General features: G+C 48.7%; 1 protein-coding gene across 1 annotated transcript in view; it reads left to right on the top strand.

Annotated features, from left to right (window-relative positions):
• Window positions 1–14,068: 14,068 nt before the first annotated feature.
• ELFN2 (extracellular leucine rich repeat and fibronectin type III domain containing 2) overlaps window positions 14,069–18,935 on the top strand; it is a 53,453-nt gene continuing 48,586 nt past the window's right edge. The window contains exon 1 of the mRNA XM_071551734.1: window positions 14,069–14,325. The gene's annotated coding sequence lies outside the window, so the exon portion shown is untranslated. The remainder of the gene's footprint in view (window positions 14,326–18,935) is intronic.

The following is an 18,935-nucleotide window of genomic DNA, read 5'->3' as shown; positions in this document are numbered from 1 at the left end:
AGGAGTGCTGAGAACCTCGCCCAAGGAGGAGGGAGGCCTGTCCTTCACAGAGAGGTGAAGAGGATGTCCAATCCTTACACTGACCTATCCAGAGAGGTCAAAAATGCAGTTTCAGAGATGCCTTATGCTCATTCACTTCCCTAGCCATGGATATACACTTTACTACTGGTCATCCAGTCCTGCTCTTAGGAAGTTCAGCTCCACAGCTGAAATTACTGGTAGAAGAGAAGGGAGAAAATATCTTTCATTTGTATTTATATCTAGTTTACTGTGTGCTTCTTTCCTCCCTGCTCAGCTCACTCCGGGAAGCACGCTGCTTTTGTAACTGCCTGGAGTCCCCGGAGTGGCCCCTGCACTCTCTGACGGGAAGGAGCAGGAAGAGAGGGGGCCTGGGCTGCAGGCCGCGGGCTCTGGTCAGGACCCTGGACAGGGACGGGACCACCGCCTCTGTCTGCTCTTGTCTTCCCTGCTCTTATCTTGCCTTCCTCTGCCTTGCCTCGTATTTCTTTCTCTTGCCTTGCCTTTACTTCATTCTATCCAGGCTGGTGGGCAGCCTCCTGGTATGTCACGACCCTGCTTTGCCTTGCAACCTGCACCAGCTCATTTTTGCTGTTGCTTAAGAGCAAATACAGAGTGCTCTGTCTGTGTGCACAGCTGTGGCTTAGATCTGGGTTATTTTTGCAGATAAATCCTCTTTTCTATCAGATTTTTACATCAGGCAATCCCTCCAGATCCCTCCCTTTCTCTCTGTCTGACTTCTCCCTTCCCTTCCCTGCCCTGTGTTCTTTCCTTGCATCTGTGTGCCTCCGTTCCCCTTTCCCTGTAGCCAGTTCTCTGTGAATATCATTTCATCTGCTCACTTTCTGCTGCATCTCCATGTTGCCCTATGTGCCTCTGCTGTTCTCAAATGTATGCATTTTCTGCTTTCCTTTTTATAACTCTTTTCCCCATCCCCTCTTCTGGTTGTTTCTCCATGGTTATTTCCACAGTGCTGTGAGTTTCTCAGAAAGCCCTCTCTGCCCTGCAGTGCTGCATGTTGAGATCAGATGCAAAATACCTAGTGTATTCTTGTTTTTTGGGACCCTAATACAGCTGATGGAGCTTGGCATCCTCTGCAGGGAACTTAACTGTTTCACACACTTCCCCTTGCCTTCCAGCTGATCTGGGGAGGAACTTCCAGGATGGTGAAGGCAGAAAACAATCACAGAGAAGGAATTAAAGCTGCAGGCAGTCTGGCAGACAGTGGGAGTCACTGGGTAATGGATGGTGGATTGGATAAGGGCTCTGACATAAAGCATTTCTCATATCTCAGAAGAACACTAGTGTTTGTTTTCCACATGGTCTGTGCCCACACAGAACAACTAGCCTGGGAATGGGGCAGAAAGCCATAGAGACCTTGAGGGAAAGAAGCTTGCAAAAAGCTGTCGTCAAGGTTTGTTCCAGGAATTCAGTGTGGATTTCTATCTCTCAGGTCTTCTTCCTAGAGTCTAGTCTTGATGGCATGGGAATCATTGCAGGCTGCTTCCCCTGGGAGGTCTGCAAACCTGGAGATGCCTCTGAAGCAGTTCTCAAACACTGCTGCAGGACACCAGTTCAGTGTATTGACTTATTTGGTAGGAGTTGGTACCTAGTGGGTGAGAAAACAGACTGAGGGCTTCTGTGCTACTTGGAAGTGATCCAGTTTGGGGTAATGGGATCTCAATTTCAGTTGCAGAAAATAATTTTCATTTACAGGAGCCTGACACCACTGTGCTTGGGATTTAGCCAGGGGACCATGGAGAACAGGACCCATGCCAACATCTTAGGGATCTGAATTTGTCTGGTGAGGAGAAAGGAAGTGGTCTTGGCTGCCTTTCCCTCTTTTTGGTGCTTTTTTAAACAGGAGCCCTTGTGGCAGGGACAGGCCCATCCAGTGACAGATAAATGGACTGTAGCAGATGGAGATTGAGTAGATGGATCTGGAAAAACAGCAGTTGTGTTCCACCTTGCTTGTTCAACAAGCCATGGCATGGCCTCCAGAAGAGCTCAAAAAGTGTTTGGAAGAGGCAATGGATTTTATGTCCTCTGTAAAGTGACATTTACATTTTTGCCAGACAAAGTTTTTCTGGCCTGCAATTCTTCCAGCTCTTTGGGTTAATAGGACCAGAGGTTGGCTCCTCATTGTCTGTGGCTCGACATTTAGATGATGGTCAGAGAGGGAGAGAGGCCAGTGGTTTCAGCAGTGCTTAATGAAAAGCTGAAGAAAAGGAAAATTTTTACTCCACCTTGGATGCTGTCAGCTTATTTTTTCCATTACTCTAACGAAGGTCAGGGAAGAATGATATCCACTCATAGCTTCCTCCCTGGCAGGGAGCTGCCATGCATGGTATTTCAAGACCACAAGCAGTCCCGGTAAGGGTGGCAATACTATGTGTTAGTCTCATGCTGGAGTCTTTTGATGGACTGCATGCGTAAGCAATTTCAGTGTCTTCTTCCAGTGTAGGGCTCAGCACTGTTATACTTGATGAGGCTGCAGGACACCTTTTTTCTCCTTTAAAAATACCCTGCTTCTACTGCATATGATTTTTTTTCCTGTCACTGTTTTGCAATATTTATAAAAGGCAGTTCCTGATGGAAGTACTTGCAGGGCTCAGCTACCTACCCATGACATGTGGGAGGAAGTTTCTCCTCAGGGACTCTCCCAGAGGGCTCGTCTGGGACTCCTCACTGCTCTGTCAGGCCCACTCATACTGGCATGTTCAGCAACTCATTGCATCTCTCCATCATAGGCCCCCAAATACCTCAACACACACCACAGTCCCAAAGGCAAGCCATCTCCTCAGATACACAGTTTCCATTAACTCTTTCCAACTAACAATTTTCCTGAACAGTAAATACATCTGATATTCAGCATTTCTGCAGCAGCTGAGCTTGGAAGCAGTCTGAAGAGAGCACTGCTAATTAGCTGACATCTTATCTGTCAGGTCAGTGTGATTCCTGCTGGAATGACTTAAGATACTAAAGTGCAAAGTGACCAGCTCCACAGAGGAACCCGAACCCTTTAATCTTGCTTTCTCCTTTTCTCCTCTGCTGATAGCCATTGAAGGTAACCTCTGTAGTTCTGAAACCCGGAGATAGTGTGTTAGGTTTTCTACTGGTGTAAATCAGCGTAGATCCACAGAGCGTTCAGACACCCACTCTGTATGCACAGTCTTGGGAAATTTCTTAGCGTAACTCAGGAATCAACTGGTAGGTCTGAACCTAGGTGTCCTGGGTCCAGGCAGAATGATCTCAGTGTTCCCTGCCAGTTTCACCATGGAAGACTGGGATAGTCAAAACACTGGGAGACATCTTAGGGGATCTCTGCAGGAAGATTTGGGGTATAGAATAAATGGAACAGGTAAATGACCAGGATGTTTTGCCCCAGCTCTGTGGAAAGTCATTTACAGGGTCAACAATCTGAATGGCACCAAGCCTAAGGGAGAGAATGTGTTTCTCCTCTGCCTCTTTCACCACACCTCTGATTTTCCTGCCTCTTGAAGCTAAGGAGCAGGGGGTGGACCTTTCCTCCTACTGAACTAGGAACATACCCCAAAACCCACTGTGAGTCCCTGCCACATCTCCACCGTAACACTCCAATGCAAGCATGAGAGCAATTGTTGACTTACAGTTATTTTTGTCTGCTTCCCTGTTGTGCTGGCTCCTCTGGGGTTGTGACCCCACTCTGGCAAGGCTCCCTGCTGCTTTGCGGCTGGAGTAGTGCTCACCACGGTAAGGGTATTGGGGTACAGCGGGGGCAAGCCAAGACCCACCTTTCCAGAGGTACCGGAGGTGTGCAAGGCTTGGACAGTCCAAATAGTCCGGAAATGGGGCCAGCAGAGGGCACTCCGATACCACCGCTAACCCACCAGACCCAGCCCTCAGATGGGAAACAGGGCCACCCCCAAAACCCTATAGCCCTTATGGGCTTTGCCCTGGCTGAAGGAGGCATCGAGGATGAAGCGTAACAGCATTGCAGTGCTGTTTTCGTCACTGCAGGAGGGGTAAAGTGAAAATGGGTACGGAAGATGCAAGGGAGAGATGTCCCAGGAATCTGCCATGTCTGTCTCCATCAGCTCACAGCAGTCACACCACTCGGACATGGACGGGGATGGTATGCACAGTACACACAGTCCTGGGTTTCCCCCCCTAAGGCAATGGTGCAGCTGAGGGAAGGCACTGCCTTTCACTCCTTAGGACTGCTAAGCCGCAGGCTCAATAGTAGGACCCGTGAGACCCCTTCCTTTCCCAGCTGCCTATCCTGGTGATGTCCCTGTCACTGCAACAGACCAGTTCTGGGCACATCCCAGCCATCCCCACCTTCCAGACGGTATCACCAGGACTGATTTGCAAGTGGAGAATGGTCAAGGCTGGTGCTTTGGCAGATGAAAGCATTGCCCTAGTGGAGAAGGGAGGAGCCATTTCAGCATTGCTGCTCAAGGCATAGGGTGGCCATAGCAATAGACAGGGACCTGGTGAAGCCCTGATGGGGTTGAGACACTCTTGTTAGAGGTGCCTGACAGCTGACTCTTCTGGAGAAGTGTTTTGTGCAGGCCACAGTGCATCAAAACCTTTCAGGAGATTGGTGGCAAAAACCTCACAGGAAGTTGAGGGTCACTGCTCTCTGCTGTCTCCTTATCACCTTGAAGAAGCTCAAGGAGTGCTACATGCCAGTGCAGGAGGAATCACTAGAGCTGTGCTTACATGATGCCTCACAGTCATCATTGGGCTGCAGCCACAAAATCAGAGGTGCCCAAATTGGCCTTCTGTTTCTGCCTGAAGTCTGTACACCTTCCCCATCATAAAGTTAGTATGACATGGGAAGCTGGAATACCCTGGAGCTCTTGGGAAGTGGGGGTCTCCCTGGCTCCTCTGCAGAGATTGCAGGACCAGAGCACCTTCCTATGTGCTCTGAGAGCCTGAGTGCCTTGTGGGTTTGCTGCAATAAATCTGGAGCAGCTATAAATCTGGAGCAGCTGGCTTAAGTTCCTCCAGGGTTCAGAAGAAAACACATCCAGCCTGATGTGTTTTGTTTGCCCACTCACTGTGTTTCTAATTGGAATGTTTGTAGCTTAGGAAATTGCTTCTTAGACTACAGTACCCACAGTCCTTCGCTGGCAGCTCAGCATCCAGCCTTTTAGGGGAAAGCAACACCCAGACCTGAAGTGGGGCTTTCCTTACCTGATCCATGCAGGCAGGTGGATGTCTTCAGTCAAGCTTGGCCGACCAACAGGTTCACTTACTTGGTTCACTGCAAAACAACTGGTGAGTTCAGCGAGTGAGAAATGTTCTGCGATTCCCCACCTTCTCTCAGAGGCCATTTCCAGACCCTGATCCTAGCAAGTAGGGTCTCCTGAGTTTATTTCTTCTCTAGTTCTGCACAGTCCCATCCAGAATTTTTTCTAAATGAACCCTTAAGTCCAGTTTGAGAGAGCTCACAAGGCAGAAACAACAAGCATAATGAACCATATTTAAAATTATATTTTTTCTGCCTTTGGAGTTTGGTTAATTTATAATCTATAAAAGTCTCTGCATAATTGTATCTTGATTAAAATGGTATAATTAGGCGCTCTGTATCTCTTTCCCCTTTCCCTAAGATTATTTCTGTCTAATTGCTTTAATCTGTGTTTTCATGCACCCACTAGAAAATCAAAGCATGCTCCCATGAGGATGCGGGTGAGAGTGAATAAAGCTGACGACTCATTAAGTGCAGCAGAGAGAGGAAACTGCATCTAAATCATCACTACATTAATGAGGTAAAATAAAAAATCAAAATGAAATAAATAACAAAGAGATAAAGGATTTTTTTAAAAAATAAAAAGCATCACAAACCCACAACAAAACAACCTGAGATACATTTTAACATTAATTAAGAATACACTGGATAGCAAATTGTCCTTAAAGTCAGCTTCCTCCATTGTTGAAGATGAGCAAAGGGTCTGGGAATGTTAATTCTTCAAATCTGGAGGTGGTTTGTGGATGGGTCAACTTGTGTAGAATGCAGTCCTGCTGGGGACAGAATAAAGTTCTCTGAGCAGAGATGGGAAGACCCAGGGAGGAAGGACATCAGTCCAATACAGCAGTTTAATAGCAGAGCCACAATTAGCTTTGGTTTGAGTGAGAACTGGATTAGACTCCAGGGACACCAGTGTCTGGACTCACGCAAAAGGTAATAATTGGCTGCCTGATTTGCTAGGGAAGCTTGACAAATCCCTCAAGAGCTGACCAAGTATCCTATCCTCTGTCCTAAGACCAGAACAGCTTCACCTCTTCATTTCAAGTGGCTTTCTGTCTTATTATCAATGGTGTTCAGGTACAGACTCTGCCAACTACTTCTAGTAACCTACAAACAGATCACTTACTTCCCTCCAAGTGAGATATCAGGAAAACAAAATATTTTTAAAAAGATTCTGGCAGGGTGCATGGTTTATTAATGTCTGCTCTAGTCTCCTGAGGAGAAGGCCAAGGTAGTGATGTCCTCTGTTCTCCTATTGCAGGGGAGACAAACTGTGCTATTTGCCTAGCTCAGGTGCAAATTCCCACCTCACTGCAGTGCAGAGAGGCTGATTTGTGCCCCGGATGTGATTGCAGAACTTTGTCACCAAGCACAGAAATGTTTACTTTCAGCAGTGCTAAGCAGTCCAGACAAGACACTGTGTTGGTGCAGCCTCTGTTTTCTGGGCTGTGGAGCTCTGCACTATGTGGCACAGAGGAGGTCTCTGGCAGGGCTGGTGATACAGTTTCCCAGGACATGGGTGAGCACAATTATTTCCTCCATGGTAGCTGACAGGATAATACTGAAAAAGAAAGTAGAATCAGCTGCTTTCAGCCCTGAAGTTCAAGAAGAGCCTAATCTAATTAAGTGGAGACCACTATCAAATTACCAGCTCTCTTTTAACTTAGCCATTTTAAGTGGTTTGGTGTATTTATAGTAGGTGCGTTAGGGAAGGCTTTTCTCTCTTGAGGTTATGCTTGTGTGTAAGGGAGATGTGTACCATTAAGACTCCTGCTTTGACTTATTTCCCACCCCCAGCCGAGAAAACACTTTGCTCAAGATTTAGGACACCAAAATCTGATCCCAGCTAGCCTCTTCCTCAGCCTATGATTGGAATGTCTGTCTGACCTGTTCCTGAATCTTGCCCCAAGTCAGCAGCAGGGAAGTTTCCTTTCGGGATTAAGCTTTCCTTAAAGCAAATCCTTGTGCATCTGTCTCGGGTCAGTTGACAGCCTTGAAAGGGCAAGAGGAGGGACTGGCTTGCTATGGTCAGAAACCAGCAGCCTTTTTCTGCTGAACTTTGACGGGAGTGGGATGCACCTGTCACCAGTCGTTACAGAGTCAGTGGAGAGGCTCTCAGCCCCACAGCCTGGCGTGCATTGCTGGTTAATGGAGTGGCCCCAATTTGTCTTCCCCTGATTAGTGTCTCTGGCAGCCTGCAGCCCTCTCTGTTACTCTCCACATAATTCCATCTCTGGGGGAGCTCTTGTGTAGCAGGATCTGTGTCAGATGATCCCCCAGGCTCACAGGAGGGAGAAGATGGGAAATGCTAGTTAGGTGTTGTTTTCAAGCATAACAGTAATAATCCTTAGCCCTTTATCTAAAGCTTTTACAAATGTTAATTCATTAACCTCTCGCAATCACCCTCTGAGTTGAGGGTTGTTATCCACAGGATTGGACAGATGGGAGAAGCTGAGACGTGGAGTGCCCAGCCTGAGGCTGTGGGACAAGTCAGTCAGTACCACCAGGTCCTCCTTTGCCCTCCAAAAACTTGTCTCTTGTCTTCCAGTGAGGGATGGGCTGGCTTCTACAGGTCACTCTGTCTCTGACAAGAGCAGACATGGCTGGCAATGTTTGTTATTGGTCTCTGGCTGCAGAAGAGCCTTTTGAGAGGAGTTGGGGCACTCAGCCTTGTGCATCTGTGCCACCGCAGACTGTCACCATGGGAGGGCTTGACCTGCACCATACATAGGCCATGGCACTGCCCTTTCTCCAGGTGCTGAGGCTCTCAATGTGTTTCTGGTCTGTCAGGTCATTGTCTGTATTACTGCTTGTAAGCAGAGGGGAAAAAGGAAGGAGGGGAGAGAGAGAAAGAGAAAGGGAACAAGGCAGAAGGCATAGAAGAGGACTTTTTGTTTCCTTCACCATCCCCATGTCCCTTCCAGCTGGGATTTCTTCTGCTCTTAATGATGTGTCTCATTCCTGATGTGAAAGATTAAAACCCAAGAGATTAAAAGATTACACAAAGTGCATGAGATGGACTTTGCTGCCTCCCTCCCTCTTGCTGGGACAGACCACTGGGAAACCTCTCTCTCCTGCTTTTTCTGTCTTACTTCCCCTCCCTTCCCCTCCTACACCTTCATCTTTGCAGATCAAAAGGCCCTTGCCTTCTGACAGCTTTAGCTGTGCTGGCCACCTTTAAGGCCACTCTCTAATTCTTGCTCAGGGGCAGGTGAAGAGAAAGGATATGTGTGAGCTTGGGGGAGATACTGACACAGTGCCTTAGCTGTCCAACTTCAGTAACTCTAGCATTTCTTCTCTGAGGAATCCTCCTTTACCAGGCAGTCTGCATTGCTGGAGAGCTCCTGGGATAAGGAAGGAAAAAGTTCCAAGGCATCCTAAACCTATTTTGATGAAGGCACTACCCATGGTGAGGTGAAGTACTCATTGGGAGGTAAGTGTGTGGGAAAAAGCAGACCAAACTGGTGCCAGGTTCCTTTGGCTATTCCTCCTCTTGCAGAGCAGGTGCCAGCACAGATGAGGGACCCCCTGAATAGATCTTCAGCTCTGACAAAGAGATTTTTTCAGTTGCAAATCTGAGAGAGCAGATATTTGCTCCTATTCACTCCTGAGGTGTTGAAGATTTAGAGAGCAATATGTCTGTTGCACTTTGAGTTGGTCCCTCTGTTCTCTGCTCTTCTGCCTTCAGACTGCCTTCTGCTAATGGGGCCTTTGAGGGCTTGAACTGTCCCATTGTAGTTCCAGACCAGGCCTGGAAAAATCCAACACCTTTCTGCCCTTTGATTGTGTTACTCTGTCCTTGTTTGAATTCACTTGGTCTTTTTGATAGCACATGAACCAACAGAGTTAGAACTAAGCCTGGCTCCCCCTGAACAATGTCTACAATATTCACTTGCAGGAGAGGGAAGAAGGTCAATTCCAGGGCTGGAGGCGCTACCTTATCCCAGGAGAGCCTTCTACCTGTAGCATGTGCACCTGTCAGCCTGATGGAGACAGCTGCATACAGTCCTTTCCCCCTCCTCTACATCCACTGCTGTAAGAGAAGAACCTGGAATCGCTTCCACCCTGGAATCTGTAAGGAGGTTAGTGTCCAATGCACTCGTGGCTTGGTATTTCCAAACATGCTGCCCTTACATTGAAAAATGCCCCCCCCCCCCACACTTGGCAAAGATCAAGGCATTGGCAAAACAGTGCAGTAAGTGTTCAGGCTATGTGGTGCCTCTGCAGTCCTTTCTGTTTCCCACATGCACTGCAACATGCATTTACCCATGTAGAAGGAGCCTCATGTCTTTATTCCTGACAAATGTCAGTCCCTGGAAAACAATCCCTTCCCTCCCTCCTCCTGGAGTCCCAAAGCCAAGCTGGGAGGCTGGGAGCACATGAGCAGGGAAGGAAATCTGCCAACTTTGTCTTTCTCCCTGTCGCTCCCTCTTTAGCTGCCTGTGAGTGAGGTTGCAGTAAAATAATGAAATAAAAGCCAAGGACCAGAGAAAGCTGATTCATCCACAGCCCAGGGCCAGCGGCCGGCTCCAAGCAGAGCTGTAAAATCAATCTGTCACTGCTCACCGCAGTATAGATCAGTGGAGAGATTCTGACTGCAACGAGGGCAGAACCTAACCCTCTCCCTCAGCCCATTTTCCCCAGCCATAGGACCTACTTGTACCCTAGTGGGAGACAGGCAGATGGGCAGGGTAAGAGGTAGAAAGGGAGAAGGGTGGATTTGCCAGCTCCATGAGCTGGAAATACTCCCAGTGAGACTCCCTTCCCTGGCAGCATACAGTGAAAGGCAAGTGCAGGCAGACTGCGTGGCTGCCTTCCTTGTCTGACTCTTCCTTCCTCGTGTGGGTAAATGGCACAAGGGCCAGGTGATGGGTGAGAGGGGGTGAATGGCTGTCTGCACTCCCAGATTTTACTCCCTAGAGTTACTGTAAGTCCATGCTGAACATTACCTCTGGTATTTCCCGTGTTGGGCACAGAGGGTTAAAAAATCAGTTTTGTCATAATTTTTGTGACTCTCAGATTCTGGGCTATTCTGGGACTTAACAGCTCCCTGGCATATGTTGGAATAACACTAGGGAACTGCTCTAATAATGTCAGCTTTCTTGTTCACCCCAAGAGCATATCCAGTCTTAGAGGATGCAGCACCCCAATAGAGCAGCAGCTGAACAGAAAGGTGTAAACCAAAGTGGGTTTTGGTCCCCTATTAAGGGGGCAGAGAGGTCAGGCCTGACTGGAAGGTTATGCGGTCTCAGAGACATAGGCATAAAAGAATTAGAAGATGATTCTTCTTCTGTACCTCTGGACATAGGGAATGAGGCACCTCTGCAGCTGACTGAAAGTATCTATGACGTCCTTAGGAATTTTTTTTTTTCTTTCTTGGTGATTTTTTTTCATTTGCAAAGCAAAAAACAACAGAGTCGTTCCAGGACTTTTGGCAAGGGCAGAGCCTCTGCAAAATAAACATGGGGGTGAGTTTCTGTACCCTCTAAACCATCTGCAATGAGCCAAATAAGCACAGAGGGACTGGCTTTGAACTAGATGAAGGACCCAAATGTCCCACACCACTGGGAATGTGGTGCTTGCTTCTGCTTGTCTCTAGTGGCACTTCTGTTCTGCTGGAGTCAAGTGCTGTTCGTAGGTCAGTGGGACTATGAGCAAGTACCATTTGTCCCCCACAGGCCATGGTAGTACAAGGATCCTTCCCCAGCACTTCTGAGTCCTGGAGGATGTGGGCCAGCAGGAAAGCCTCTGGGAGACTCATCACGAACAGACTGAATGATGATCCTGGAGGAACTCAAGTAGGAACAAATCCTGCATTAATTTGGAGTTGGAAACCTTTTCTCCTACTTCAACATCCTCCAAAATTAGATAGTGTCTGTCCTTGGAGGGAGTAGAGGGAGAAGGAAGCAAGTCTCTGTTCCTTTAGCTTTTGGCTTTAAAAGAGCTGGAGGAAAAACCCCACAGTCATAACTCCCCAAAGTGATAAAGTTAAGGAAACTGGAGCCTGTAGTTGCCAAAACAAACTTTCTTTGCCTCTGATTCCAGGAGGAGTGACTAGTGCTGGCATTTAATCCACTGGGAACAGACATCTACAGATGGTCCAGGGAACATCGCAACATGTCCTCAGAGCTGCACATCTGTCTCTTTGCAGAATGTGTATGTATGTGTGTGTATGTGTGTGTGTGTGTGTGTTTTGCTTGTTTTGCAGGTGTGGAGTACAAGAGGGCACAGCAAGCTTCCTATGTGTCAAGAGGGCTGATGACCTCCTGTGTTTGTACCTGGTGGTCCAACTTGTTTCTTTGTGCCATCTAGCTGGTGTGTGTGATGCATGGGGTTAGTTCTGTAGAAGAGTCCTTTGCACTTGCCTGTGTTTTGAGGGAGGCAACTCATTGCCATAGGACTTTGTATTGTTTGCCTCCCCATGTACCGTGTTTATGGGTTGGTGTCCTGTCCATGAGTCTGTTGTACACAAGTAAGAAGACTAGGAGCAGTTCTCTACTTGCTCGGATTGGATTTACATGAGATTGTCTCTTCCAACAGAGACAAAAATGTGCAGGAGGGTCCAAGGAGCTCACCTTCCCTCTACAGAACTTCAGGAGTGAGATAGATGGGGTAATTACATTGTTCTGTACTTTAATATTAACTAGCAGGCTGGAGAGGTGGGTCACAGGTGAACTTCTTTAGATGGAACAGATATGACAATTAGAATAGAATAGAATAGAATAGAATAGAATAGAATAGAATAGAATAGAATAGAATTTTCTGAGTTGGAAGTGATCCACAAGAAACATTGAGTTCAGATCCTGGCTCTTCACAAAACAGCTCACAAAATCACAGCATGTGCCTGAGAGTATTGTCCAAATGCTTCTTGATCTCTGTCTGGCTTGGTACCATGATAACTTCCCTCAGAAGCCGGTTCCAGTGCCCAACTACCATCTGGATGAAAAAATTTTGCCTAATACCCAACCTAAATCTCCCCTGATGCAGCTACATGCCATTAATACAACACATTTAATAACAGTGCTGCTTGCAGTGGAGTGTGTGTGTCAGACTAGTTCCTCGTCATTTTTTAGACTGCATGAAGAAAGTAATTAGTTTCCCATCAGAGGTTTTATGTGTTTGTATATCTGTACCTGTGTGCATGTGAGTGCTATGGGTCGCAGGGCTAGGTGACTATTTACCTAGAAGCTGTTGCAAGCATGTTGATATTTATGCTGAGGAGAATGTCTTCATCCAGCTGTTGCATGTGTGTATGTTTGTGTGAGGCAGGGGTGCAGATGGTGTCTTTTCAGGTGGAAGTGGAGGTTTCAGAGCATTTCCATTTGTTTTCATAACCTCTGTGCATGCCTGTGTGAAGAACATGGTCAGCTGGCACACAAACAGGTGGGTTTGAAATGGGCATGAGTAAATGCAGATGTTGGGGAAGCTTCTAACATCAAGGTGGCCAGGGGGCAAAACAGCCTCTGAGCAGGAAGCAAATAGTCTTGCAGTACTCAGACGGACCTTGAGACATTTGTGAGCAAGACCGTACAATGTGGTTGCCCAGAATAGCAGGAGACTGGATTGTACATCCCAGGAAGCCAGGTCCCATCCAATGTTCATAAGATTTTTGAGCTGTTGCATGTGTGCCTGTGTCTGAGTTCCTCCACTGCTGTGGTGAGTGAGAGGGATGCATTGTGTCCCTCCAGTTGTGATCTTGCATCCTTGTGCAGGAATTATTTATGTTTGTCATGTGTGCTTCTACTTTCCGCAAAGGGACTGGGGAGTAATCTCGTAAGAGTCACCGTGTGTTTGGGAAAGTGGTTTCCTAGCAGGTATTGCCTGTGTGCAGTATTTGGAGGCCAAGCTGTGGCTGATTCCCCAGCACCTGGTGCACATGAATTGTTGTTTCTGACTGTGAGCAAGATACTATTGGTGATGGCATGCATGGGTTTGGGGAGAGGGAGGTGGAAGGTCCTCCAGTAAGGTGTTGCATGTACATGAGGGTATGTGGCTCTGGGTGGTTTCTGAGGAGCTGCTGAATTTCTGTGGTGGTGATTTGAGGAGGTGTATGCAAGACAATCTCCCCAGAGCAGTCATATGTATGTGTTTATGTGTGGATGAAAGGTTTTCCCTATCTCCTGTTATCTTTTTATATGTCTTTTTTTAGCAAATACCTCAGGTGCATGTATCAAGGTGTAGTTTATACTGACACAGACCTATGTCAGTAGGTGTATAGCTGTTGCATGCATGTGTGTATGTGTGTGTGTGTGTAGCTACTCAGGAGCTGTTGTTTATAACTGTGTGGTTCCTAGAAGCTGTTGTATTTTCATGTGGATTACTTGATCCTAAGAAGCTGCAGCCTCCGTGTGTGTGATTCCCCAACAGCTGTTGCTTGTGTGTATTCCTGGGAAGCTGTTGTATATTGTGTGTAGCTCTTCAGCAGCTGTTGTAGGGAAATTGTGTGTGTCTGTGTGTGTGTGTGTGTGTGTGTGTGCAGTTCCCCAGCAGCTGTTGCATGCGTGTGCTCATGTCTCCGGTGTAGGCCCACCCCTTTCCGCCGGCACCGGAGCAGTGGCTGTGCAGGCGAGGAGAGCTCGAAACCGGCTCTACGGAAGGGGGTCCTTTGCCTGTCAGAGCCTTCCCAGCTGGGAGAAGCAGTGCTGCCGGCTCTGGTCCCAGAGCCCTATCAGCCGAGCCTGTGGTGAATTAATCACTTGCGTTTTAAATGCCAATACAGCCCTTTCTGCTTTCTTCCCCCAGTGATGCGGATGCGGCGAAGGCAGCAAATCCTCCGGCTGTGCGTGCCCTCCCTGGACTGCTGCTCCATCCCCGCCTGTCGTGCTCGCGCGTGTGCATGGCTGGGAGTGCTGCCTAGGTGCGGCAAGGAATGAGACAGCTGTGGGGCACTGAACAGTACAGCTCCAAGGGGTGACACAAGTGGGGGATACCCCCTCCCCCTCCCCCTCTCCCCACACACAAACACATCTGCAAGGCTGCAAGTTGCTTGAGGACAGGGGTCTTTTGTGCCTCCACTTCATCTTTGTGATGCCCTGTATGGAAGCTGGGAGCAATCGCCCCTCCAGAAGCAGGTACGTGCATGTGTATGTGTGACACGTTTTTGTGTGCAGTCCTTGTGCAGCTGCCTCGCGTGTCCTCAGCTCCTGGCTGTCATCTGTGTTGCCTCTTGGAGAAGCAGCTGAGATTGGAAAAGGGGGAGAAGGGCAGGATGCATGAATTGCCCTTTTCCTAGAGCTCGTGCACGAATTCCCTGAGGGGTGGATGTCTCTGATCTGAGGATGAAGGTGAGGGTGAGTGCAAGGGAGATGGGGAAGTGGCCCAGGGTGTGTGTGTGTGTTTGGGGGGGGAGATATGCCTACAAGGGGTGATGGGAGGGAGAGAGGCTTGGAGACAGGTCTCCCTTCCAGTGTGAGTGTGAGTGTGCACTTGCTTAGGATCAGGATGCTGAATAGGTTCAGCCTTGCTGCACACAGCTGAGTTTGACCCGTCTGCATCTATTCAGACCTTGCGAGAGGAGAGGACATATGTATATGTACATATATGTGTGTATTTGTGTCTTTGTGTGTGTATACATACATATGTATAGGTATAGCTATAAGTGTGTACCTCCACACATACATGGACGTGCATGTGCAGACAGTTACACAGGTAAATCTCTCTGTATATTGCCTGCAGCTATGGGACAGAGAAGGAGACCACCTCATCCCACAGCCTCTTTGCAAACTTTGTTGGGGAGCTTTTGCGGACAGTGATGTGTGTGTCTGTGTCTGTGTGCCTGTCCATGTGTGGTATGTGAATATTTGCCTGGTTTGGATGCAGGGGAGTGAGAGTAAATCTCTTCTCCACTCTTACACTATTCTGCTGGGAAGCTGACTGGCTGCAGAAAAGTCATCGCGTGGTGTCTGTCGGGTTTGTGAATGTGTCTGTGGTGATGGTGGGAACTGGGTATTTATGTAGGGGCCCAGGACAGCTACTCGAATGCATATGTAAGTGTATATGTATTGCCTGCAGGGTGTCTGCATGCCCGTTTGTTCCACCAGAGAAAGCATGGCCACATTTCTATGCATAAGGATCTTCCTGCTTTGGGGCATGGGATGGGGGGAGGAGAAGCTGAATGAATGAATGGGAGCAAGAGGAGGGGGAAGGAGGAGGCATGGGGGTGGGGGAGAGAGACGAACAGACGCATCCTATTCTCATCCCAGGACAGACAGGAGTGCACAGCTGCTGATGTTCCCATTCCAGAGCTTGGATCTGGCTGGGGAAAGGCAGCATAAATCTGCTAATGCTGCAGCAGGCAGCATATTCGGGAGCTGCTGTACGTAATGCCCTCTTGCGTGTGTGCTCGTGTGCCCCCCACCTCTGCACGCATGCATGCAAGCACATGCGTGTATATCCCATGCGTGTATGTGCACGGGGGCGGGGGTTGCTGTGCATAAACAATATGCTTGCAAACATCCTCACAAGCACCCAGGGAAGGAGGTGTCGGTGGGGCGGAGAGCATCGCTCGCTCGTGAGCTGCGGGCGCGTACATCTTGCAGCCGTGCACAGCCCGCGGTCCACTGGCACCCGCTCTGAGCTCATGCAAGCACAGTGGGTGCACACAAAGGGGTGCACAAGTGCAGGCCACACTTAGGACCTGCTTCCCTTCCTTTCCCCTAAAGGCTGGAGAGCAGGACCTTTCTCTCCACTCTGGAGGTAGGGAGCTATAAACCAAGGTGTGGAGCAGGGAGAAGATTGCTGAAATTGCAGGGTGGGTAAGGATTACATAGGGAGTGGGGAGAAGGAGGGGAGTCCATCCCTAGAGGGGGCCTAAGGGACTGGGGAACCTGGCTGCATTGCATGCTGCAAGCCAAGGAATTTGTCATGCACCAGGAGGTGGGAGGGAGTGGGAGTATGTGTAATGGGGGGGAGCGGGGGTTGAGGGGGAGAAAGGAAGCTGTGTTGAGGTTTGAGGGGATTTGTGGTGAGCCTTATCTCCCTACACCCCCACTCCCCGGTCCCCACACATCCCGTCACTCCTGGGTCCCGAGAAGCGCAGCCTGACAGCATCGCTAATGTAATATTCAAAAGCAGCTTCATTTGCATGGAACATGCATTATTAATATATTTAAATACAGCCCCCCCCTCCCCCCTTCCCCCTCCGTGCAGATCGTACTAGCAGCCGTGAGGAAGCTGCAGGGAGTGGAGGGGTGCCGATGCAGTGCCAGGGGTGAGAAACAGCTACTTTAATCCCACTGAATTCCCCAACATAGAAACCTTCCCCTCATCCCCTTCCCCACCTGCCACCCTCTTCACTCCATTATTTTCCTTTGGGGAGTGGTTGGCTTTCAGGGCACCCAACCCACAAGCATGCAGATTTGTCAGTATGAAGCAAGCTGCCCTAATTGCACTTCTCCCCAGTTCCCTCCTTCCCTCAAGAGCTATGACACCAAGGGAGGAACTGGGGGATGTTTGGCCTTTCCCTCTCTTCACCCAGCACCAGACAAAGCGGGTATTTGGGAATATGCTCTCTGATCTGCTGCACCAGTGCAAAGCTAAGCTGTGGAGCAGAAACCACTTGGAGGGTAGAGAGGGTATTTGGGAAAGGGGGGCATAAGGAGGTATAGTTTTTGCAGGGGGGCAGCTTGTGGCTAAAATCGGAAAGGTAAAAATTACAGGGAAGGCAGAAGGGAGGGAAGCATGGCTGTGATGATGTCTGTGATGTTTGTTCTTACCTTGGTCATGTCAGAAGCCAGATGCAGCTCCAGGCAGAGTGCAGCTGCCTCATCTGCCCCTGTTGAAGAGTAGTGGAGAACATTGCCCACCTGGGAAAAAAGTCAGTGGTCACATCAGGGCCTGTTGAAACCTTCCAGTGCTGTTATTAGCTGTATCAGAAAATACCAGCACATTTGCTGCAGGAGAGAGACCTGGCTGTTTTCTCTCTCATCCCAAAAACAATGGTTTTTTTCCTGTGTGGGCCTGGACTAAGTTGTTTCTTTTCTTAGTGTGAGGGAGGGCACAAGACATGCGGGGAACACCTCTGTCCTCACACTGTTGTGAACTGATGAGGGGTGCCCTGCTCTGGTAAAGGGATGTGATGTCCCTAAAAAACACTTGCAGTCCTCACCCATGCCTGTGCCCCAGAGCAGGACAGGAGCAGCTTAGGTGCAGAGAAAATGTGCTCCAGCAAAATACCCTATTTTTCTGGGAACGGAGGAGCTTTTGCTTTTCTCCTCCATGGAAGAGCAGAGCTGTCCTGAATAGTGATGGATCCCAGGCTGCTGGCAGCTGTGGGGAGGGCTGGAGTTTCCTCAGTAGTTCTGTGGGTTCTGCTGATAGGGACTGTCCAGGCTAGTCCTGACACTGAGCTACAGTGGGTGCTTGAACAGTTCTGAAGGGGCAGAGCTCAGTGTCCCCCAGTGCTTTTCCATGTGGGAAGAGGGTTGAAGGAGGACATGGAGTAAACTACTGAAGGGAGGCAGGCTGAATGCATGGGAGCCACTTCCCTCACCAGGGAGGGGGGTGAAATCCTTTTTATGGACTGGAAGAGGAGAGTGCAATGCTCAGGGAGCAGACCAAGGGGCTGTGACCCACCTCCAGCCCTTTCCCTCTGCTGGGTCAGGATGGGTTTCTCACAGCTGTGAACCAGATGAATGCTGTATTTAAAGCCCTAAATGAGTCAAACTTGGCACTTTGGAGGTGGCAATGACTGTGGGACTTCTGTTGTGTTTGCTTCAGTGGTAAGATGGACTGGCAGAAGTTACAGCTTCACTTTAGCAGAGCTGCATTTGTGCTCTGGCTTTCCTGTGCTCCCCAGCTGGTGTTAATTTCGTGCCTTTCTTTGCCGTTCCCTGACTTCCTCTTTAAGGGTCTCCTGGGTAGCTCAGGGGTACCTAGCCATTGCCTGAGATGAACTGTGTTCCTCACCAAATAATTTTCTGTCACTGAGGAGAAATGACCTCGTTTTCTCAACACTCATAAGCCAAGAAGAAACCCAGTTCCAGCTGACCAGCTGAGGTACAGAAAGAGGAAGGGCAGTTGTCACTCATTCCACTGCATTTTAAGAGGTGGGAAACAAGCTACCAGGAGTCAGGGTGAGATGAATGACTTGATGGATTTTGTCCCCAGATGTTGCCTCTTGCAGAGAGTCTTTAAAGGTACCCAGGCAACACTGGTTTGGGTAGTCTCAGTGCCTACATGGTGCTTTATAGCATAGCACCAGACACCATGGAGATATGCACAGGATCAAAACCCCACAGGAGAATCTGTCCTGCTGCTGAACGTGAGGCTCATCCAGTGCTAACCTGACTAATGTGCTGGGGCCATTCTCTCCCACCTGCAGTCACTCGAGGGAATGCATTTCCAGCTTTTCAGCCCTTTAGTGTAGAATTTTATTCCAGGTGATGCTTTGGGGAGCTGATAGTGCAATATGAATTTCATAGAGGTAAGAAACTGTGTCTGGGGCCCAAAAATTCATGTTCTTCCCTACACAGAGATACCCTCACACAAGGTTAACACCCTTCTGTTTTTGATAAGCTGTAAGGGAAAGGCTTTGCAAGAAAGTGTGGGTGCTTTTGACTCCTGTGAATGTCAGTCTAATAGCAGAGAAATGGAGCAAATACAGTTGTGAGGAAGGATCATCAGTAACATGACACAGGGACGGGGTCACAGAGTAGGCAGAGGGATCCCTAGCTCTGCCACA

Source organism: Pithys albifrons, chromosome 3, assembly GCF_047495875.1.
Source record: "Pithys albifrons albifrons isolate INPA30051 chromosome 3, PitAlb_v1, whole genome shotgun sequence".
Taxonomy (NCBI): domain Eukaryota; kingdom Metazoa; phylum Chordata; class Aves; order Passeriformes; family Thamnophilidae; genus Pithys; species Pithys albifrons.
Note: the sequence above shows the minus strand (reverse complement) of the source record. Positions and strands in the feature narration are given on the sequence as shown.